This window comes from Amblyomma americanum, chromosome 3 (genome assembly GCF_052857255.1).
Source record: "Amblyomma americanum isolate KBUSLIRL-KWMA chromosome 3, ASM5285725v1, whole genome shotgun sequence".
Classification (NCBI taxonomy): Eukaryota; Metazoa; Arthropoda; class Arachnida; order Ixodida; family Ixodidae; genus Amblyomma; species Amblyomma americanum.
In genome coordinates, this window is record NC_135499.1 from 202,547,966 (window position 1) to 202,572,095 (window position 24,130).

The following is a 24,130-nucleotide window of genomic DNA, read 5'->3' on the forward strand; positions in this document are numbered from 1 at the left end:
CTAGCTGAAATTCCCGACCTGCATCATATATTTTACGCCGATGACATCACTCTCTGGTGTTCATCTGGCTCTCCCGGTCACGTACAGGACACCCTGCAACGTGGCCTAGATCTCATCGACTCCTTTCTCACCACCGCTGGCCTCTCTCCTGCTCCTGAGAAATCCGAGCTTCTCCTTCTCAACCATTCCTCCTACCAGCGCTCACACAACCACTTCGTCTCTCTCCACCTTTCTGGCTCTCCCATTCCTGTCGTCACACAGTGCAAAGTTCTTGGCTTCCCTTTGCATGCGGCTAAGAATGTGCAAGCCCTCCACCGCGCTGTCACCACCTGCCACTCTGTAACTCACCTCCTGCGGCGCGTGGTCACTCGACGCTCAGGTCTCCACGAGGCTCACGCGTGCCGCGTTGCCCACGCGCTGGCCCTCAACAAAGTCTTGTACTTTGCACCCTACGCTTCCTTCAATCAGACTCAACTTAACGCTCTCGAGACTGCCCTTGCGGGCCTCTACAAGGCAGCTCTCAACCTCCCTATCACTACCTCTACCACTAAGCTCTTTGCCACAGGCCTCTTCCATCCTCTTCGTTCTCTTCTCAGTCTCCATCGTGACTCGCAAATTGCCCGGCTTTCCCTTACCCGTCAGGGTCAGTGGTTATTGACTCAAGCGGGTATCTCGCCCATTCCAATCTCCCCGTTTACCTCTCCTATTCCCACCCCCGCTCCCAATCTTCGTATCCTTCCCCTCCCGACCAACATGTCCCCCGTCCTGCACGCCGGACGTCGTCATGCGGCCGCACAGCACCATTCCCCTCTCTTTGATACCCAGGGTGTAGCTTACACGGATGCCTCCTTCGTGGCTCCTCGAGGTTCCGGCGGCTACGCCCTGTACCATCCACACCTCCCTGCTCCTGAAACCCACACCAGCGGGCCGTATCTACACCCTCCAGACGCATTGTCCCTCGAGGTCCTCGCCATTGCGCATGCCCTCCAGTCATTTGCCCTCCTTCCCTCTCTCCAAGAGTACACAGTCTATTCAGACTCACAAGCCGCTATACACCACATACAGAAACGCACCCTGACCCCTTCTCTCCAACAGGAGGTCGAACGAGCGGTCTCCGCACTGCAGCCTTCCATCGTTTTCCTCCGCTGGGTCCCTGGGCATTCAGGGATTGACGGCAATGAGCTGGCCCATCAGCTCGCCCGCGACACACTTTTCCGGGCACCGTTGATCCCCTGGCCCAAGCCCTCGGAGGACGGTGGGAGACTCACCCTTCGCCGCACCATAAAAGAAGTCTACCTTGAGCTCCGCCTCGACAAACGCCTTTACCCTCCTCCTCATCCATCACTCACGGTGCCGGAGTCTCGCCTTCTTCGGCAGATTCAGATGAATGCAGTTATCACCCCGTCCCGCCTCTTCCTCTATCGCTATCGATCGGACCCTTCCTGTCCCAACTGCCCCTGCATCTATGCGGACCTGGCCCATTGCCTCTTCTATTGCCCGGCTGCTCAGCAGTCGGGTTCCTTCCCCCCACCCTTTCTATCCATCACCATCTGGCTCGACTGGCTTGGCGCTGAAGGGGAAGAAGAACAGCGGCTTCTGGTCGCCCAGGCGGTCGACATGCTCGGCCTATAAATTATGGTCGAATAAAAGTCTTTACTACTACTACTACTTCTATATACATACTATTTACACAATAAGAAATGTGTCCAGGTTGTGCGTGTTATTAGTTCATTTTAGAGGAATTAAAACACACGCGCACAGCACTGTGTTGGCTACAACTGGAGTGGGGCGTCCAGTTATTAATCGTTCAAGGTAGAACTCGCGGAGCGTTCGGTCACTGCGTGTAACTACCTGATGGAGAACAGACGGGACGTCAAGTCCGTGTGTTCGAGGAATGCACAGAGACTCACCAAAGTTCGCTCACGAGTGCGCGTACTGCCCTGCGGTCACAATAGCGTCTTGAGGGAGTCTGGTAGTAAGCCCTGCGCCCTATGGGCCGCAAGCATATCGCGACGCGGCACAGTGAAGGAGCAGGTGTTCTAGTGTTTCCACTGCACCGCATCCGTCACACACATCACTCGTCGCGATTCCGTGACGCTCCCGTCGTTCCCCGGGCCACACGCAGCCAATGCGTGCACGGAGGATCATTACACGTTGTGACCGTGTAAGTGCGCGACAGCCGGTGATGTTGTCGACGCGCTCACCTCCTGCGATGCGTGGGTCGGGGTGCTGCTTTCGGAGATGGTCGTGGATGGCCTCACGCACGTCCTCCAGCGGAAGGGGCAGATCGCTGGCAGGTAGTTGGTGTGCAGAGGCCGCGAGGTCGTCAGCGTCTTCGTTGCCGGCGATGCCGCAGTGACTGGGCACCCACTGTGCACGCACGGCACATCCTCTCTGCGCGAGGCGCTCGATGCGCGAGCGAATTTCCCTCACTAGTGGGGTACCGCGGCCGTTAGCTTGCAGGCGGCTGAGGGCGGCGCGGGAGTCGCACAGCAGAGCATTCATGGGTGGCGGAGGGCCGAGGGTGAGCAGCAGGTCCAGCCCGAGCCGGATCCCCATCAACTCCGCCGTGGTGGAGGAGCCCAGGAAGGTTGCGTGTTGCTGGCTGTGCTGTCGCAGGGCGGGGATGGTAGCCGGCGCTGCAAGGGAGCAGCTGTCGCAGGCCACTGAGCCGTCGGTGTACACGAGGAGATGGTCCTGGAGCTCCTCGTGTATGGCGGCTCTGGCCAGCTGCTGCACAGCACAGAGGGGTGTGCTCCGCTTTCCCGCAATGCCGACGATCTCTCGCTGTACCTCTGAGGCAGCAGGCCAGGGCGCGCAGGAGACGTAGGGGGGTGGACCTTGTGTAAATTGCTCATACTCGAGCAGCGCCGCGCCCATTCGTGAGCGCGGGTGCGAGCGCATACGCTAAAGCAGCGAGCCGCCGTCCGGTGCGCGGTGAAGCCGGTCGATGTGATTCAGTGCCCTGCGCGCTGCTTGGAGCTCAAGTGGCCACGCTCCTGCCTCGGCCAACGTTGCGGCGCACTGCGAGCTTTTGGGCAGGCCTAGGCACACGCGCAGGGACTTTCGGTGCTGGAGCTCGAGTTTCTTCCAGCACGGCTTGCGCACCGTGACGAGCGGCAGCGCATAGAGCACCGCCCCCAAAGCTGCGGCATTGTATAGACGCAGCGCGGCTTGCTGGGAGATGGCCTGGCCTCGAGCGGTGAGCTTGTGCACGGCGGCGGTGATCCTCTTCATCTGCAGACATACCTTGGTCGCCGCGGGGCGGAAGGAAAGGCGCCAGTCGATGTCCAGGCCAAGGTACCGCACCGATTTACGCCAAGGAATCGGAGTCCCGTCCAGTGACAGTGGCGCAAGGTGCGCGCGCGAGCGCGAAACGCAGGCCATGGCCACCGATTTGTCCGCACTCAGCGACAGACCAAGGCCGCGCAAGCTGGCATCGATTGCGGTCAGGGCTCCCTGAAGGCACCCCCGCACGCGGAACGCATCGCCCGGTGGTCCCCGGCACCACAGAGCTATGTCGTCTGCATATATGTACATGTACACATGGTGTCGCCCGCTCGTGGGGAGGGAGGCCGGCACCACCTACATGGCCACATTAAACAGAAATGGTGATAGGACAGAGCCCTGCGGCACGCCCATGTCGACCGGGCGAGGCTTGGAGAGCTTACCCCCTACTCGTACGCGCATGGTGCGCCCGCTCAGGAAGCCATGAACGTATCGCAAAAGGCGCCCGCTCACACCGGCCCCCTCATGCATCGCGAGAATTGGTGCGCGGTGAACGTTGTCAGAAGCGCCCGAGACGTCCAGTAGTAGCACCAGCGCAACCTGGCGTGCCGCCCTGACATGCTCCAGCGCTGTAACAACGTACGATATAGAATCAGCCGTGCACCGCATCCCACGGAAACCCTTCTGCCGCTCGTCAAACAAATCAGCCGCAGCCCGCTCGTTCAGACGCTGCAATGCCATATGCTCCATGAGCTTACCTGCCGCCGATGTTAATGCCACTGGCCGGTATCCGCTCAGCTCCGTAGGTGGGCGCCCTGCCTTTCGGATGGGACAAACGACCGCGGTTCGCCAATCCTTCGGTAGCTCCCCGCGTTCCCACACCAGGTTGATCTGCTGCAGGAGGATCTGTCGTTGCTGCGCATTCAGGTTTCGCAGCATCTGGTATGTCACCCCATATGTCATACGCTCGCGCGTGCTGCCTAGCCTGTTCCCCTTCTAAATCAGAACTTTTCTTCTACCGCTCCAGGCCGCACGACCCCGCCAACCCTCCCATCTCACTCACTCTAGGAAACCATCCCATTCCCCTGGTCTCCAAGATTCGCATCCTGGGCCTCGTCCTTCACTCCCACAGCGCGCATGGCAACGCCATCCAAACTCTCCAGACCAAAGCCCAGCAAGCCACCCGTCTCATTCAGCGTGTGGCGAACGGTCTGCGAGAGCGAGACACTCTCCGCCTCACCCAAGCCTACATCACGAGCCGCACGGCGTACTCATTCCCCTACCTCCCCTAAAGCAGAAGGAGCGGGACCGCATCAGCGCGCTCTTCAGGACCTGCACGAAGGTCGCCTTCCACCTACCCCCCCAGCACCTCTACTACCCGGCTCCTCAACCTCGGTACGCACAACACGTTTGAGGAGCTGGCAGAGGCCACCCTAACAGCACAGCGGACTCGCCTGTCGAGTACCGCGGCAGGCCGCACTCTACTCTTTCAGCTAGGCATCACCCCGATCACCCATCCTACCGATGGGGTTCCCCTGCCTCCAGACCTACGTTCTCATCTCATCATCCTTCCAATCCCTAAGAACATTCACCCCGTGCACGACGGAGAACGCAGGGCAGCCCGCGCCAAAACCCTGCACAAGCTCTACGGCAACAGGTCCGTGGTAGCCTACGTGGACGCGGCAGCGTACTCGTCGGGCTCCCGCATGGTTCTCGCTGTCGCTAATAATCAGGCCCGACTGATCGCATCAGGATCCGTCACCACAGACTCATCGGAAATTGCAGAAGAAGTGGCCATTTCACTCGCTCTCATCTCCACCTCTGCCTCCAAAATTCTCTCCGACTCAAAATCTGCCCTATCCATTTTTGCCAAAGGCCTGATATCCCGCACCGCGGCTCGGCTTCTACGCTTCTGGCACCCCATCCAACCCGTAACCCTTATCTGGACCCCGCACACGCAGGCCTCTCGGGTAACGAGGAGGTCCACTCCCTCGCCCGAGGTCTCAATTTCCGGGCCGGAGTTGGACCCCCTCCACCATCTCAGAAGCGTCTGCTTACGTTCAGTGATGTTCTTACCTACTACTGTGATACCCGGAACGTTTACGCACCGCCGCACAGTTTGGTGGGCGCAGAAAAGACTACCTTAACACCGTATTTCATGGCTACCTTTTTAACGTTATGTGAGATTTTATGCAGGTATGACATTACAGCAGGTCTGGATTCCTCACTAGGCGTTTCATCTCTTTTGTACTGTGACTTAAATTTTCTGGTCAAGGTCTCAGCAATAGAAACGAGGACGTCCTCAGGGTAGCCCGCTGACCTCAAGCGGTCAAGTTGCGCTAAGAAACTCTTTTGCATATTGTGTGAACAAGACCTGCGCAGAGCATTACCAAGGCAAAGGTTGGCAATGCCTCTCTTCACAAGTTTGGAATGTGATGAGGAGAAGGGCAGCAGGCTTTTCTTGGTCCGTGGAGAGTAGCTCCAGCAAACATGGCTTTCATCAGAGAAGGTGAGAGTCAAATCTAAAAATCTAATTGAGTCCTCAAGGGGCACTTCATGAGTAAAACTCAAGTCAGGACAGGTATCGGTAAAGAAGGTCAAAATGTCATTTGCAGCCGCTTCGACACTGTCACGGGAAGTTAGTTTCAAGAAAATTAAGAAATCGTCTACATACCTAAAAACTTTCACTACTCGATCGTCAATAAGGGCATCATGCAACAAATTGTCAAAATGGGATAAAAATATGTGGCACAAAATAGGAGCTACACACGAGCCAATGGGAACGCCCTGCTTCTGTATGTACCTGCAGTTTTCATGTTCTACCACAGTGGAAGAAAGGTAGCAAGTCAAAAGTTCCAAAAAGGAATTCACCGATATGCCCGAGCTGTTCTGGAAGGCCACTGCACCTCGGTTTTCGATGAGATCCCGCACAGTAACTAACAAGTCCTTTTGGGGAACTGGATAGAAGAGGTCTTCGATGTCCACGGAAAAGGCGGAATTGGCACTCACACTTTGTCCAGCGTTGTCCTGTGTACTTCTCCTCCTTGTGAAGCGTCCCTTTCGCTGGTTTTCCACGTACTTAAATAGCTTGTCGTCACATGTGCAGATGGGTCACCTAAAGCTCAAGTACGACTTGATAAGGCGCGCTCCAGGAATTTCTTTTCACAGTCGTACAATACTATCGATGTGTCACTGACGCACAGGTCGCCTTTCTTTTTAAAAAAAACGCTTCTATCAACTCCCTAGCATTAGTATTCCAGCTTTTGCCCAGAATGCGCACATCAGTGAAGCAAGGCTCACAATTGCGGGACGTGCACTTACTAATGTGCTTAGTTAGATGCGTGCCTTCCTTTTTCTGCTCTACGTTTCTCTCATGTTCCCTCGTTCGCTCATTCAGGCACCTGCCAGTCTGGCCTATGTAGGAGTGCCCGCAAGACAGGGGGATTTCGTAGACCACCCCTTCAGCACATTTTACGAACCATCTCCTGTGCTTTGTTCCACAGCCTCGTTCCTTGCTGTTCTCTTTATCAGTACGGGAGCAAAGGCCACCTAGATTTCTCGGTGCCGAAAAGGCGAGCCGTACAGCATGGCGGCTGGCAACTTTTTTCAAATTATGGGCCACACGATGCACGTATGGCACCACCACTGGTCTTACCTCTTCTCGAGGAACCTCTGGCCTAGCTCTACCAGTACCATTCTTTGTCTTGTTTAGGAGACATTCAACCACCGCAGTCACGAGCGAACGGGGGAACCCGGCTGCAAAAAGCCTAGCCAATTGGTTATAAAAACTGTCCCGCATTTTGTGAGGGCAGGACTTCTTGAGAGCGGATTCAAGGCAAAGCGAAGCAAACCCGCGTTTAACAAGTTTGGAATGGCAGGAGTCAAAAGGTAGCAGCTGCTTCTTTGCACGCGGAAAGTAAGACCAACAGACCCGATCACCACAGAACTCAGTTTTCAAGTCTAAAAACTGTAATGAATCATGAGCAGGTAGTTCGTGTGTGAACTCCAGACCTTTTCCATGCTCTCTAAAGGCAGATAAAACACTGTCCACCGTTTTCTTAAGGTTGTAAAGACCTTCTTTAGTTAAAACAATCATAAAATCATCAACATACCTAAATACTTTAAAAACCTTGTCAATGGGTAAAACTTGCTGCAGAGCTTGGTCAGTATGAGATAAAAAGATGTGACATAGCACCGGTGCCACACAGGACCCAATGCATATGCCTGATTTCTGCAGAAAAAACTGCTGGTCAAAAGTGATAAAAGTAGATTCCAGGTAAAACTGTAATAAGGTTAAAAAGTCATCTATGGAAATACCGGCTGAGTTCTGAAAAGAAATTGGGTCATTTTCCTCAATACATTCCCTAACAGCGGAGAACAAGGGGCCATGAGGGACTGAATAGAACAAATGTACAACATCCACTGAAAAAGCACTCCCAACATCAGGGTTGTTTTCAAAAAATTCACAAATATCATTTGACCGTTTTGTCAAAAAAGGATCATTTACATGCAGCTTGGACAGGTGCTTAGTCAAATACATGCCAAGATTTTTCTGCCACGTGCCTTTTTCGGTTACGATAGTTCTAAACGGCATGCTTTGCTTGTGAGTTTTGACAGAAAAGAAAACTTTGAGCGCGCTCTTTTTGCTATCTCTAATCTGGTTAGTAAGAGTGCTCAACCCCAGACCATCACACAAGGCCATCGCGGCCGATTTCACTTTTGTAGATTTTTTAGATATTGGAACGAAATTCTTTCTAACCGCTTGAGTTGCTCTCGCTGAGTAGTCATCGTCCGAGATAAACTCATGGCCCCTTGTTCTCCGCTGTTAGGGAATGTATTGAGGAAAATGACCCAATTTCTTTTCAGAACTCAGCCGGTATTTCCATAGATGACTTTCTAACCTTATTACAGTTTTACCTGGAATCTACTTTTATCACTTTTGACCAGCAGTTTTTTCTGCAGAAATCAGGCATATGCATTGGGTCCTGTGTGGCACCGGTGCTATGTCACATCTTTTTATCTCATACTGACCAAGCTCTGCAGCAAGTTTTACCCATTGACAAGGTTTTTAAAGTATTTAGGTATGTTGATGATTTTATGATTGTTTTAACTAAAGAAGGTCTTTACAACCTTAAGAAAACGGTGGACAGTGTTTTATCTGCCTTTAGAGAGCATGGAAAAGGTCTGGAGTTCACACACGAACTACCTGCTCATGATTCATTACAGTTTTTAGACTTGAAAATTGAGTTCTGTGGTGATCGGGTCTGTTGGTCTTACTTTCCGCGTGCAAAGAAGCAGCTGCTACCTTTTGACTCCTGCCATTCCAAACTTGTTAAACGCGGGTTTGCTTCGCTTTGCCTTGAATCCGCTCTCAAGAAGTCATGCCCTCACAAAATGCGGGACAGTTTTTATAACCAATTGGCTAGGCTTTTTGCAGCCGGGTTCCCCCGTTCGCTCGTGACTGCGGTGGTTGAATGTCTCCTAAACAAGACAAAGAATGGTACTGGTAGAGCTAGGCCAGAGGTACCTCGAGAAGAGGTAAGACCAGTGGTGGTGCCATACGTGCATCGTGTGGCCCATAATTTGAAAAAAGTTGCCAGCCGCCATGGTGTACGGCTCGCCTTTTCGGCACCGAGAAAGCTAGGTGGCCTTTGCTCACGTACTGATAAAGAGAACAGCAAGGAACGAGGCTGCGGAACAAAGCACAGGAGACGGTTCGTAAAATGTGCTGAAGGGGTGGTCTACGAAATCCCCCTGTCTTGCGGGCACTCCTACATAGGCCAGACTGGCAGGTGCCTGAATGAGCGAACGAGGGAACATGAGAGAAACGTAGAGCAGAAAAAGGAAGGCACACATCTAACTAAGCACATTAGTAAGTGCACGTCCCGCAATTGTGAGCCTTGCTTCACTGATGTGCGCATTCTGGGCAAAAGCTGGAATACTAATGCTAGGGAGTTGATAGAAGCGTTTTTTATCAAAAAGAAAGGCGACCTGTGCGTAAGTGACACATCGATAGTATTGTACGACTGTGAAAAGAAATTCCTGGAGCGCGCCTTATCAAGTCGTACTTGAGCTTTAGGTGACCCATCTGCACATGTGACGACAAGCTATTTAAGTACGTTTCACGCATGCAATAAAATCAGTTGGAAGTTGGCGCTTCGTCCTGTCACCTACCCTATGTGTCTTGTCCTTTTTTGCGCCTAATAACTATTTAATTATGTTAGGGGGTTTGCCCCCCTCTGTATTTCGCAATAAATGTTTCCGCCACCACCACCAGACACTGTTGGACACATCTTTAGCGCTTTAAAATGTAAATAAAGAATTTGAATTTGAAGCCACACCTTTCGCCCCCTCCCTCGAAATGTCATCTGTCGGGTAGGCTGACAGAGGTCTATTTGTACCACGCCACCGTCGGATTCGCTCTTTACACTTCCGAATCTAATGACAGGTTAGACGCGTTGCTTTTAGCCTCTCACCACTTTTGTTTGGCCTGGAGTTTCCTGGCTCACTTCTCTGTGTCCTTATTTTCTTTTTTTGTTGTTTCTCTCTCAGAACCATAGCATGTCGTGGCGACTCGTCTCTGTACTAGCGGTTAACTTTCTGTGACACTCCAGCAGAGGTTCGGCCGAAAACGGACGGACACGGGACTTTGTCCCCGTGTCGTGGGAAGTGGGCTACCTCACCTCTAGCGACCCTGCGCCACCTCTACACCTTCCTCCTCCCCTCGGCAACCCTAGCCCGTGCAACGAACTACTCACTCACCACGTAGCGGGGACAAATACCTATCTCCTCCCCTTTCTTGCTTAGTCTCCGCTGCAGTTCCGCAGCAGTAAGTAGAAGGTTCTTCCAATTTGAGCAAACCTCGTTTGTATACGAAAGAGCGTACATCTCCCTATGAGAAGCTAGATTGTTCCTCGCTGTACCCGTCATTTAATTTCTGGGAGTTGGTTGCCACTGGGTCGTACGCGTGCTGTGTTCCCTCGCGGCGATTCTTCATTGTTCCTTTATCTCACGTTTCTCTATCACGCTACGCTCATTGTTTGTTCCGCCTTTAGCTACAGTTCCAGGTTTGACGCACCCACTCGTGCTTCGAAAGGTCAGGCCATCAATCCTATTGTATTGGCGCTTTTCACGAAATGTTTAGAATTCCACTTCTTGGTCGCAACGGTGCTGTAGTTACCGATTCCAAGCCTAGCGCCGCTACGTAGAGAAAACCCATACCCAAAAAAGTCCACGGTGCACGCATCCGTATCGCTGAGGCCCGCTGTTTCCTTGAGACCTTGTGCCAAGACTTGGGGCCCGCTGTTGGGGCTCGCTACACACGCTGTCGACAAAGGCTGCACACGCAGCTGTAAGGTGGCGACGGGTTCAAAGACCAGGATGTTTGGCAACTTTGTGTCGAACCCTGCTGCGCCCTCCTGAGTCGCTACTCGTTAAGGGGACCAGTGCTCACCGCATTGACACTGGCGATGATACCAGTCCTATACACCGGAGACCGCAACGTGTGTCTCTTCCTTAAGGTCGCGTCATACAGCGGGAGGTCGACAACACCTGGGCCAACGACATTATCGAGCCTTCGAACAGCCCTTGGGCATCCGCTGTAATGCTCGTTGAGAAGAAATATCAGAGTTGGCGCTTTTGTGTTGACTATCGGCATGTCAGCAAGATCACCAAGAAGGCTGTCTGCCCTCTTCCGCGAATTTATGATGGACTGGACTGTTTACACGGAGCCCACTACTTATCCTCCATCGACCTTCGTAGCGACGACTGTCAAGTCACTGTCGACGAAAAGGACCATGAGAAAACGACTCTCGTCACCCCCGATCGTCTTTGCCAATTCAAAGTAATGCCTTTTGGTCTTCACAACGCCCATTCAACGTTTGGACGTATGATAGACTCTCTTTTTTTTTTGGATGACTTAAATGGATGGCTTGTCTGTGCGGCTTGCAAAGTATCCTGTGGGTAATAAAATTTATGAGCACATAGAAACGCAAAGGGGCGCTCTTGTATAAGTTAACACTCCAGCGAAACTAACTCACAAACTTTTCTAGCTTGTTTCCTGCGCAGGCGCTAAACAAAATCGCTTGTACTCGCTTGGTCGTGCACACCTCTAGAGCTAAATAGAGAAAACTAAGTTTTTAGCTTTGCCATTCACCCGTTCGTTGTAGAAGAGTCTTCATCATCGATGTCATTGATCTTCAATTCTAGCCATAGCGCGCGTCGATCACCTATCGCTCGGCTTTTACAGCGGCCGTTTTCAAACGCCAGATTTCCTGTCTCTCGCTTATTCTTTTGCACCCTTAGGAAACGAAAGCTTGGTTCACACAAGGTTGCCACCGTCAACAAACAAACGCGAGGTGAACGTGAAATTTTAAAGCAAGCAATAGTCCCGACAGGCTGCTTACAGGAGACCGCGGCGGGAGCGCGCCATATACTGAATTACTTGAGGTGATCCCTCTATAAATCACCAATAAGCGCTCCAAGAATGCGCGTTTTGGTGGGAGAGTGAGTCTCTCTCTCTTTCTCTCTCCGACAAGGGCAAATCGCGCAGCTCGTGATGCTTTGTACACCTTCAGTACAGTCGCATAGAAGGAAGTTCGTTAGCGCTATATACGCTCAAAGGATGCGTGAGGAATAATAAAAATAGACAAGGAAACGTTCACAATACATCACTCACGTTGCTAATGGCATGCTGGTGGCATTGCGGTTTCCTGTATATGTCGTTAAGTGGACTATCATAATCAGCGTTGTGTACACTCTTGTTGCAATCAAAGTGGCCAGCACCGTTACATTTGCGACAAAATCGCTAAGTCATTTGTCACGATATCCGTCTCAGGCATCCTTGGTAAGCGATCGTGGCTGGCAGCCATAGCTTCGTTGGCCAATCATTACACATCTACGCTGGCGCTAGTTCGCTCTAGGTGACTACAAAAAGTATTTGATTTCTTTCTTTTTTCCATCTCCCGAACCACTGTAAAAAATCTTTGATGAACCCTCCCCAGCGAAAGGCGCATTCCGCTTTTTAAGAATCGCAGCACTGCAGCGGTCCAATGGCCCTTATATTGCGATGCTATTTTACGCACGCCCATCTTAGACCGGTAGATCCATTGGCCTTGAGCGCAGTGCTGTTCACGAGGGAGGTGTCTTTGCACCTGGAAGATGCCAGAATCCTTCCTAAAGAGTACGATTGGGGTCGAGCTTTTTTGCCAAGGACGGGCGTCAGCGCATCAAATAATCTCGGCACGTGGATGCCAGAGTCGCGCACGCGTCAGGGCGACGGTCGAGGGAAAACCTCGACAGCGACGGAAGCCAACGGACAAAGCGGAATAAGCGCCCTGGAGGGAAAGCGTTGGGCACAAGTGCGCTTTGGCCACCGTCGTGGGAGGGTCGCATACGTAAGCAGAGAGATCCGTGAGGAGTCCTTGAAGAGAAAAAGTCGTCAGCATGCACGGTTGAAACATTATTCCTCGGCGTTTTACTCCTAAGCGCTCAAAAGCAAATTCTTGAACTTTAAGGTGCCGGGTTCGAACCCGACCGCGGCGGCTGCGTTTTTATAGAGGAAAAACGCTAAGGCGCCCGTGTGCTGTGCGATGTCAGTGCACGTTAAAGATCCCCAGGTGGTCGAAATTATTCCGGAGCCCTCCACTACGGCACCTCTTTCTTCCTTTCTTCTTTCACTCCCTCCTTTATCCCTTCCCTTACGGCGCGGTTCAGGTGTCCAACGATATATGAGACAGATACTGCGCCATTTCCTTTCCCCCAGAACCAATTATTATTATTATTATTATTATTTAAGGTGTAGCTGGCAATCGAGGGTGTCGCAAATAAATCACAGACATAAGCGAGTTCCTGTAAATACAAGGCCTCGTATGCTGAAGCCCAAGATTCTAGCGATTCGCTTCCATCTGGAATAATCATTCGTGTACTGTGGAATAATCAAGGCCTCGTATGCTGAAGCCCAAGATTCTAGCGATTCGCTTCCATCTGGAATAATCATTCGTGTACTGTGGAATAATCAAGGCCTCGTATACTCAAGCCCAAGATGTTAGCTATTCGCTTCCATGTGGAATAATCATTCCTGTACCGTGGAATAATCATGCCGACACGCCTTTACTGTGCAGATTTGCATTGAGTTGTTTTCAGGCTGACTACGCACGCGTGTTTGACAGGATGATCCAGCACCAGCTCCCGACACGAAAGCTGTGCTTACGTCTCGGAAGCTCATTTTATTTTGTTCCAAAGCGTCCCAAAACAAGCGCGTTGTTCTTGCAGCAGTATATCTCACAAACGAATTTAATCCTGTACTGCGGTTCAACCGTTTTTTTTTTTGTGGTGTATGTTTAAGTAATATGTTGTTGAGGGTAGGTAAACACTAACACTAACACCAACATTTCAGCACGAGGCTTCTATTATGTGCTCTATATGACATATCACATATAAAATAACAAGATACGTGTGTTTGCATGGTTGTAAGGCAACGGTTCGGCAAGACCTATGCGTTAGCGGAGCTACGGAATAAAATTCTTGCATTTGTTTTGCGAAACGCCCGGAAGCGGCTTTGAGCCGAGCCCTTCGGAATTTCTTAAAGCACCTTTTGGTTGACCTTTGTCGCTCATAGATAGTAACAGCTCTGTGGAAAGCAGAATATCTTAATATCTGTTCACTTAATCAATAATTTATGATTTTGTCGCTCAGTAGGATGTTTTATCTACGTTTGGCCTCCATACTTTCCCATCTGGCTACAGATTCATAGCTTTTCTAGACCAACTCGCCATCAGTCGTTTGTAGCTGCGGCATTTGGCAAATCCGTCGGCTTCGCCCAACGTTGGAACGCTGGTCATTTCCCTCTTAACTCTTGCACTCCTGTAGTGCTTGTCAGCGCCTTTGCTTAAGACTAAACAGAATAGACCCATATTTATTCTTTCAAAACTTTTGGCGCGCAGAAATCTTCGCTGTACCACAAAAAGAGGCATTGAAAGGTTAGGAGCATTTTCGACGAGGTCTGACTATATATGGGATCAAATGAAAGCCAAGGTTTTTTTTTCTATTAAGTATGATTGTGCCTAGGTATTAGTTGGCAATTAAATATTGAGTCGTAATATGCTAGCTGTCCTACTGCAGTGACGTGAAAAGCGCGCACGAATAACAAAAAGGCACAGTCGGGGACAAAAGTTTCTCAGCTGCCTGCGCTGTAAACGAAGCCTATAGCTTTATTGGTATCCGCCGGCTGGAGATCACACTTGGTTGGTTGGTTGGTTGGTTGGCCTCAAACAAAGATGGCACATACCCACTACGGGGGAGTAGCCAAGACACAGGCGGTGAATTGCTCGAAAAGGAGTAATTATAGGGTAAGGGCTGAGAGATTGGACGACACAAGGACAGGGGACCTGTCAACTAGGAGATCGAATACTGGACAATGGCTTTATGTGCAAAATTCGAATACAACACAATTAATGTTTCAAGTTCGCACTGACTGAGCGGGGAGGCAAAAAAAAAAAAACTCAGAATGGAAGTCGCTGCTTTTCTAGAAGGGAATTTAGCACGGCAAAGCGAAGACTCATGTTGCTTCGACCAAGCAAAGAAGAACCAACGGAAAGAGCAGCTGCAATGGACACAGGCAGACCCAAATGGTGAAACGGAATTTGTGCAGATGAAAGTCCAACTTCTCGTCTTTCACCTCTACAAGTGTAGTCTCCTACCGGCTGCTATGAATTGAGCTATCGGTTTAGTTCACGGCGCACGTGTTTCTGTGACTTCTATCCCCGACTGCACATCTTGATCATCTGATTGCCCAAAAGCAAAAAAATGTTGACGTCAGCAGCGTCGTGTAGCGCGCGATCAAGAATTTTTAGACATTTCGCCATTCCTTTCCTCTTGCGAAACAATGAGGCAGTACGCTACTACCGACGACATTGTGATTCGTGAGTTCCGACACCTGCAGCTTTTGCTAAACGTGTACCCGAGATAGCGAGATAAACGTGCGAGATAGCGAGTGGGACCTTAACCTCCGTTGAGATGCCGGAGAAAGGTCAACTATCTTGATGCCACGATGCCGAACAAAAGCATATTCTTGTTCCTTCTTTCCACGCACCATTTCCGAATGGAACCGACTGCCAAGCGATATCACCAACCTGGTATCTTCAGAATCCTTCTTGTCTGCTGTTTCGGCTCATGTATCGCAGTAGCGTGTCTAGTACACAGTGTATTTCGGTTTCCTTGTTTTTATTCTGTTCACTTAGACTGTTTGACGTCGGATGATTTGCCTGTACTTTTTTTTTTGCTTCCCGTTGGTCTTATTGAATTTTGTCCTCGTACTGTAATCGCCCTTTGTCGCTGTTATTTTTGTTGTTACCACTTTGTAATTTTTTTCCTTTGTGCACTCCTGCCTTGACCGCCAAAGGGCAGTCGGCAGTATTTATGAAATAATAAATAATAATAATAAAAGTGTCAAACATTCACCGGAATCAGCCCCTGGCAGCGCCCGTTCGCTTATTCGCATTATATCCAAGGATGGAAGCATGTACAGCGAAGCGTTGGAGTTATTGCGCCAAGCGCGTCTTAGCACTTTGCCGCGCGTTGAGGACAGCTACCTCGGGGGGTGCATTCCGTCGCCCTCACTGCGGCCTCGGACGAGCGGGTCGCACTTGCGAAGTGTAGAATCTGAAAACTGCCCTTCTGGGGATACACGACGGCACGCAGACAGAATGAGGCACCGGGGTTTCGCAATGCGTTTGGAATGACGACGTGTACGCTGTGCAAGATTCAGCACCGCACTGTTTCGGAAATCTGCGATTACGAAGCTGCTGGAGAAAATGCTTACGGAAATAGTGCTGCCAGTCTTGCAGAGCCGCAGCAGTCCAACAGTCTGATGTAGATTAATGGTGAATTCCAATCGCAGGCCCAGAGCGGTCTGCACGCTCTGTGACAGAGCGCCTGAATCCGGCGCAGAGCGCGCGACCTGAAATTGCAATTGGAGTACACTTGCTCTGGAAAGAGCATGCAGGCCAGAGCATGTAGGGCGCCGCTAGCGCCGCTGAAAAAGAACGTCACGCAAACTTCCGGCCGGATCTGCTGATTTCGGCGGAGCAGTCCCGACTGCTCCACGGAGCAATCTAGGCGCGGCAACCGCTCCCCGTCTACGATTGGAAGACGCGATCCGTGCCTCAGATCTGCGTTTGGAATACAGTTGCTCCGAAAAGAGCAGGAAACGTTGCTCCAGAAGTGCTCGAACTCCGCGATTGGAAGTCACCATAAGATAAAGGTGGATTAAGATTATGTGTCTGGTACTAGATATTTGATTAAATAGTGTAATTGTTGTATCTTTCCAGTACTCACTCATGGGGGCAGAAACTAGGAGGCTAACGATAAGACTTGGAATTAATTGAAGACAACGGACCGAGCTACGGAAAGGAAAACAGTATAGCATAAGGTAAGAGACAGGAAGAAAGTTGAATGGATTCAGGAACGAGCGCTATTTAAACCGTAGTCGAAAGAAATAAAAGGAAACACACATAAGCAGGCATGCAGTGCGTTGGAAAGGCAATCGATTGTCTCTTGGGTAATTTGATGGATTCCATTATGAACCAAACGCCTTTTGCATGAAATGTTTTATTAACTATTGTCCTTATTTGGATGCCATCATACAAGCCACAGCACAAGAAAAATACTCTGTTGGGCCGGTATATTGTAACTATTTCACTTTTATCCCGTTCCGTTCTTTTTTTCTCTTTGGAACAGGCCCAAGCGATGCGAAGACCAGTGTTCCCTTCTCGTCACTGGCTCAAGCTCGGCAACAGCAGAGAGCGTGGTGCCTCTTCAATCAATCACAAAAAGCAAACAGAAAACCTGAAAATTTGAACACGTTTCAAATGGAATCCTTTTATTACATCGGTTCTGTGCACGACAGTGCAGAGTGCACTGACTACTACAGCTCACCAGCGTACATTACCAAACCATGTGAACGCCCTCAAAGACTCACTGACTACTACAGTTCACCACCGTACATTACTAAACCATGTGAACGCTCTCAAAGACTGAAAGATGCGTAAAGGCATCACTACACTTGTAAGAGATTGAGAATCCAATGCGGCCTCTGTGTTTCATAAAAAGATATTATGTTGTCGCACATTCTTTCGTGCCTTCACGGACCGTATGTCAAGGACCGAACGATTCTTTAGGGGGCATTCAACTAAGACGCTCGCAGTTCGACATTCACAGACTTCGCCAGTTATGAATAGCAGTTTACCGATGGCCCTCAAGAAGAAAATATTTTACAGTTATATCCCGCCACTACTCACATACGGGGTCGAAGCTTCGACTCTAATGGGAAGTTCTGAGATTACATTGTAGGAACCCCTCTGTGCCGGTGTTCTCTGTATGTGCGGGACTGCTGCGATTTTCTGGCATCCCCATGTTGTGTGGTATAGGGATACGAGCCCAAGAGTCGATGTCAGCGCACGCATTTTATTTGCGAAATCATCCGGTGGTGGCGGCACCCGTATTTCGTTTTTTTTTTAAACTTTTCTAGCTTATAAAAGCTCTGTTTTCGGCGAGAGTTGTCGCTTTGAACAACGTTTTTCGACACACCAAACAGGCGTCCGCTTCACGATTCCGCGCTTCATTTTAGAGTCACACACGTAAAGACGAAAACTTCAATAAAGAACGCACGCAGAGTCGAGTCTCGTCGTGCCATGACACAGTATTCAAATGAAGACAGGGAGCCGGAGTGCCTTCTGGTTTGCGGCCGAGAGCTGAGTGCTGCCCGCCACCGCAGACGGCGCTGCCGGCGCTTGAGTACATACGAGCGGCCGCGCTACGTCGTCACGCGTCAGCGCCCCTTTGTCGTAAATCTTCGCACGTGTCTACGAACAACTCTGCTGCATAGAAATGACAAAAAAAAACAGAGAAAAAAGGCGAAAAGAGGGGCAGAGGTTGCAAAGAAATCGCGTTCCCTCGAAGTAGTGGCGAGTTTATATTTAAGAACGCCTTTGGGAGACGACTGAATGAAGTCGAGCAAAGTTGAAGAACTTGTGCTTACGAAGGAGGCTGTCGGGGTTCTTCGTTTCCGCAGGATACTTTAGTGAGATGATAATGCGCAGTCAAAAATAGGAACTGGGAATAATGCGCAAGTTGGCCATCAGTCTTTTTATGGCCTTTGAAAGCGACAGATGTGATGGCATTGTCGCGCTTACGAATTCGATGGCTGCACAATGGCCTCGCGAGAAGCGTCAGGTGGCAAATTCTCCCGCTTTAATGGCCGGAAGGCCGGGAGCGGTCGCGCTTGTACTTATACTTTTGCTAACCTCATGACAAATATTCTTTACTATTATTATTATGACCGTGCGATGTTGATGAGGTGCCTGAGGCAAAATAAAAAAAAGGCAGTAAGCCACGCAACTCACTTGGCCTTTTCCTGGTTGCAACTAACTGAACAACTTACATTCTGCGCATAAAAAAAAAGTGTCAAGATCGTGCTCTTGCTAAGATTCCACTCAGTGCCTGATGTTCAACTGGAAACTTCCATTCAAGCCGGCTTGATTCAAGGTAATGGATGCTGTTTTTATTACTCAGCCATGGATTTGCTTGACAGAACTGTAGTTGCTGCAGCATCTGCGGAAGTATAAAAAAAAAAAGTCTTGATGAGGCGCCTGTTTCGATACAGTCTTGGTCGCATCGGTGCAAAACATCAGTGCCAGCTTTATGCATCGACTGGAAGGCACAGCCAGTGACAGCTATTGTACTTCGCTCTGCTAAAAAAGGCGCTAAGTTAGCTAAGCTGTTTGTGAGAGATGGGGAGGGGCGAGAGGATGTCATAATGTGCAGTCGCGTCTGTTCGCAGAACCGCATTTTTTCAAAACTGCGACTTGCGTGCGAAGGGGCACCACTGAGGACATGCTTGTGTAACCTTTAATACAACGGCTTCACAGAATTTATCGGATTTGATTTTCTATTTCCGAGAATGCCTCGCGTTCTTGTGCAAGAGGAAAAACACTAGGCATGGCGCTGTTGAGCGCGTATTGTTTCGCATTCTCGAGACGGCGACGGCAAAATGACGACAAGCAGACGGGGACACTTTTTGAGCACTTCCCCACGACTGAAAGCATCCGTTCGTTCGCACATGTCGTCGGCGCGTGACAAACTGACGCCCGGCGCCGCCAAAGACAACGCCTCCGGCGCGTTTTGAAACGCCCGTCAGCGCGTTCGGAACACACATTTTCGAAGGCATTGCTCACGAGCAGCTCTCTCTGAGGAGTGGTTGCCGTTGTCTCACGGTTAGTATGCAGCACTGCGGATGCTATACCACCGTCTTCAGCCAATCACATGTCGAATTCACCGAGAGCTAATTGCCTGCGGCAGCTTCTTGTGAATGGCCAGGACACACGTGCTATCCGGCCGATTGCGGGACGCTGTCATAGGCGCATGTATTGCCGAAGTCGATCCCCAATTGGCTGGCGCCAGCTGTATGGCTCCTGCTGTGCTGCACGGTATTCTCGAGACCGGCAGACGTGACATAGTGCATTCCTATCCGTTTGTTTTTTACCCTGGTAGCTCCTGTGTGTTTTGCAATTTCACGGGCTCCTGAAGGCGAGGCATCTGCTGTCTCTCCTTCCTGGCTTCTGGTCTTTGTCACAGCGCATTGTTTTCGCTCTGCGAGTCGCTCAGACGACTCAGAGGCAAAGACCGGGTTCCGCTGAACAGGACTCCGGCGTCGGCCGCTCACTCCGAGACGCTGAGCGCTACGCTTCGTTCATTCAGAACGCGCTTGGCAGCGCCACAATACGGTAGTGCAAGAGCGTAATCACGTGTTTTTTTTTTTTCATATTTCGCGGGATGTCTTTAAATGTTTAAAAAAAGGCTCTCGTAGAAGATACGTTACTATAAAAAACTGGATCGTTCTTTCGTAACTCCCTCTACAACTCAACGATGCGCATGTGATCCGAAAATGAGTATTAAAAGTTTTGCGTAATTAATATTAGCTAATTAACTGATTAAGCGGAATTTCAAAATTGCTCTGAGGAGCGCCACACGACGGGAAAAAAATATGTCGTTGATTTCAACGAGCTGCAGTGCGTCACTTTTTTTTAAAGCCATGGTTCAAGCTACGTGAAAGACCCTGTGTATAGTACGTCCACATGCCAGGTGTTTTAGGGGAGACTACTTAATTCTCAACAATTGTTTTCTTAGGTAAAAATATGAATTTTTCAGCATAGCATCACCAGTGTTGGCGGGCACCAGAAAATTGGCGGATCGGCTAAATTAGTAGGCTGGTTAACTAATTTTTAATGATTTTGACTAGTGGACTTAGATTCGCCGCGGTGGCTCAGTGGTTAGGACGCTCGGCTATGAATGAATGAATGAACTTTATTTCCGTCATCATGGAACCTCATGGTCGGGGCGCAAAATTAGGAGGGGGTGCCTCCCAGCCAGCTCTCAGCACCGGGGACCGTGGAGAGTCTTGCAGTAAGCTGTCTCCGCCTGACGGAGGATGAGTCTTTGCTGATCCGGGTCGTGGCTCCGGATCAGCTCTTCCCACGTGGCAAGGTCTGCGATGCTTTGTGATTTAGCCCCAGGAGAATCCTGACACTTCCAAATTAAGCGATTTTGCGAAGTGATTCTGTGGCAGCTACTGCAGAGCTCAGGCTCCCCAGTGTCTTCATCGTGTAGTATAGAGCACGGAAATAATCTATTGACTTGAAGCCTCCTCCAGGCCCTGCACTCCTTTGGAGTGAGTGACCTATCCGGAAGTGAGAGTCTTCTCTTATCCAGTCTAGGTGTTTCAGTTATTTCTTTATACGTTATGAGAGGGTCTTTATTCCCACTGAGGGGCACTTCCAGAGCTGCTCGGATGTATAATTCCCGAGCGAGGCTGTGAGCAGCCTCATTACCCGGAATGCCCTCATGAGCAGGAACCCATATGAGGGAGACCTCTCTGCTTGAGGGGTATCTTGTTAGTAATTTGGCGGCTTGACTGGAGACCACCCCCTTACAAAAGTTGTTAGTTGTGAACAGCTGCCTTACTGTCAGACAAGATCTTGGCTTTGGTACTGATGCACGCTAGGGCGATAGCAGCCTCCTCTGCCACTCACGCATTCCTAGCATTAATCGATGCTACAGTCACTTTCTCCCCTTTCCCATCAGCAACGGCAATGACGGAGGCGCCATCGGACCCACAGGCTGCGTCGCAGAAGGCTATGTTACCCGGCGGGTCCCGGGCAAGATTGTTCATTATTGTTCAAGCTCTGTCTTCTCCTTTCTTTATCATGCTCCGGGTCCATGTTCTTAGGTATATTGGCAGTTTTGAGATGCTTCCGTATGTCTAAGGGGATTAGCTCTGCAGTATACGGGGGTTTCCTCTCGCTCTCCCATAGGTCATTGGATATCTGCCTGCCTGCTATTGAGGAGCTAAGCCTCCAAATTTGCGCTTCTCTTACTGCCCTGGTGATCTCCACACAGGTATGGTGTACTGCCATACTAAGCAGTTTCTCCGTTGAGGAATTCGGTAGGATGCCGAGAGCTCTTTTGTATGCATTTCGTATTAACTTGTCTATTTTCTCCTCCTCTTGCTGACTAAGATTCAGAAATGGAGTCGCGCATGCAGTCCTACTCACTATGAATGCTTGTACTAATCTCAGGAGAAAGTGCTCTCGCAGGCCTTTGTTTCTGAGGGAGATCCGCCTAAAGATACCTATAACTTGGGCGACATAGGTACTAAGCTTCTTGATAATGGCGGCGTTACGTCCGTTCGTCTGGAGAAAGTATCCTAGGACTCTTATAGTGTCAACCCTAAGTACTAACCTACCCCCAACGACAACCTCTATCGGAGGCCGTATAGGTGAGAAAAGCGAGTCTCTTTCTTCATCTGGTCTTTGGTATTAATCGAGAAGATATCAGATATCTGAGGGGAGCAGGAAAGCCCTCTCTCCAGAGCATAGGTTTCAACTACCTCTGCCGCTGCCTGGAGTCGGTATGAGATGTCAGCGTTCGTTCCCCCTGCTGTCCATATGGTTATATCATCGGCATAAATGCTGTGCTTTAGTCACTCAATTTTATTCAGTGTGTGGGATAGTCCGCTCATGGCAAAATTGAAGAGCATTGGAGAGAAGACTGAACCTTGAGGGGTTCCCTTATTGCCGAGCCCAATCTGCTTTGAGGAGAGCCCTACAAAGCTTATAGAGGTCTTTAGATTGCTTAAGAATCTTTTGACCTAAGGGAATAAAGACCTAAGGGAAGCAACAGATACTATTCAAGACACCCTAGCGGTGCCCCGACTGGACAGTCGACTAGTCAATCTCTTGAGAAAGAAAGCGGATCTGGAAAGGGAACGGCTACTGATCCGGAGTTCCCGGGTTCGAACCCAACCGTGGCGGCCGCGTTTCGATGGAGGCGAAACGCAAAAAGCGCCCGTGTGCTGTGCGATGTCAGTGCACGTTGAAGATCCCCAGGTGGTCGAAATTATTCCGGAGCCCTCCACTAAGGCACCTCTTTCTTCCTTTCCACTTTCACTCCCCCTTTATCTCTTCCCTTACGGCGCGGTTCAGGTGTCCGCCGATAGGGGAGACAGATGCTGCGCCATTTCCTTTCCCCAAAAACCAATTTCCTAGAATAGGCGCCTATTTGCAATTATAGATTTGTAGCCGATCGTTAGTAATTTCTATATCAGTTTTTAAAATTTCGAAAACGCGCTTATCCTCGGCGCTGTGGCTCTACAAAATCTGGCTCTATCGTGCCAATATACATGCGCTTTCGAAAAGCTTACAGGCAAAGCAACCTTTCCAGTGCACGTAACCGGCCAAAAACCCAAATTTTGTCAAGCTACAGCGCCGAGGGTAATCGCGTTTTAGAAATTCTGAAAACTGCTATGGCAATTGCTAACGACCGGCTACAAATCTCCAATTGCCACTATGTGCCTAAGTCTACTAGTTAAAGACCAAATTGAAAGATTCAGACGTCTCGATTAGCGAAGATTTTTCTCAGGCCACCAGGCATGCGCGAAAGAAACTTGTCCAATTCGCAAAGCAAACTGAGCCCGAAGAATCATTTAGCCTCCGCTACAACAAGCTTATTCTTAAGAAAAGGTGTTACTTGTACTGCCCTATAACTGATAGTGTCCGGGAAAACAATTAAACACGTGTTGTAACCAACTCAAGCCCTTCAAGCCATTCTTCTCCAAGATAACTAGATAAGGATGAGCATCGACCTGCGCAAACACTTAGAAACATTTCTATCCTTTTCACTAATATACGCAGTGTTTTTTGTCATCGTGACAGCTTATCCTGCACCGCCGATACCATGGGGGCTGATATTATCGTACTAACAGAGACTTGGCTCAATGAATCCGTGCGCAATAGCGAAATATTTTCCTCACAAAAGTGTTACCATATATTTCGTTGTGACCGCCCTTCTGGCCGCGGTGGCGGCACTTTAATCGCTGTATCTGAGGATATAGAATGCTTTGAAGTTAACCTTGATACCACTCTTGAGTTCATTTGTGTCCAGATCAAAATTAACAACAAAGCTCTCCTCTTTTGTGCATGTTACCGTCCACCATCTACTACCGTTGGCTTCTGTAATTACCTCCATGACATTCTTAACATAATTCAAACAAGGTTTCCTAATCGGCCTATTTTTCTTTTTGGTGACTTTAACTTTCCTGCCATTAACTGGTCAGACACTCATTTAGGCAACGATGGATCATCAGAATCAACAAGTTTTTCAGCACTTTGCTCCACCTTTTCATTAACACAGGTAGTCACACAACCTACAAGGGTGACATCTACAAGCTCAAGCATATTAGACCTTTTGCTAACTAGTTCCCCAGACCTTGTTTCCAACGTAAGCTACTTACCAGGTTTAAGCGATCATTACCTACTCCTTATCGAATTAAGCTTACCGTCTAACAAAT

General features: G+C 49.8%; 1 protein-coding gene across 2 annotated transcripts in view; it reads right to left on the minus strand.

Moving 5' to 3' along the window:
- LOC144125898 (sodium-coupled monocarboxylate transporter 1-like) overlaps positions 1-6,316 on the minus strand; it is a 52,700-nt gene extending 46,384 nt beyond the window's left edge. The window contains exon 1 of one of the 2 annotated variants that reach the window (XM_077659698.1): positions 6,238-6,316. The gene's annotated coding sequence lies outside the window, so the exon portion shown is untranslated. Of the gene's footprint in view, positions 1-6,099; positions 6,119-6,237 lie in introns of those variants that run through there. The other variant, XM_077659699.1, reaches the window with a different exon arrangement.
- Positions 6,317-24,130: the final 17,814 nt, after the last annotated feature.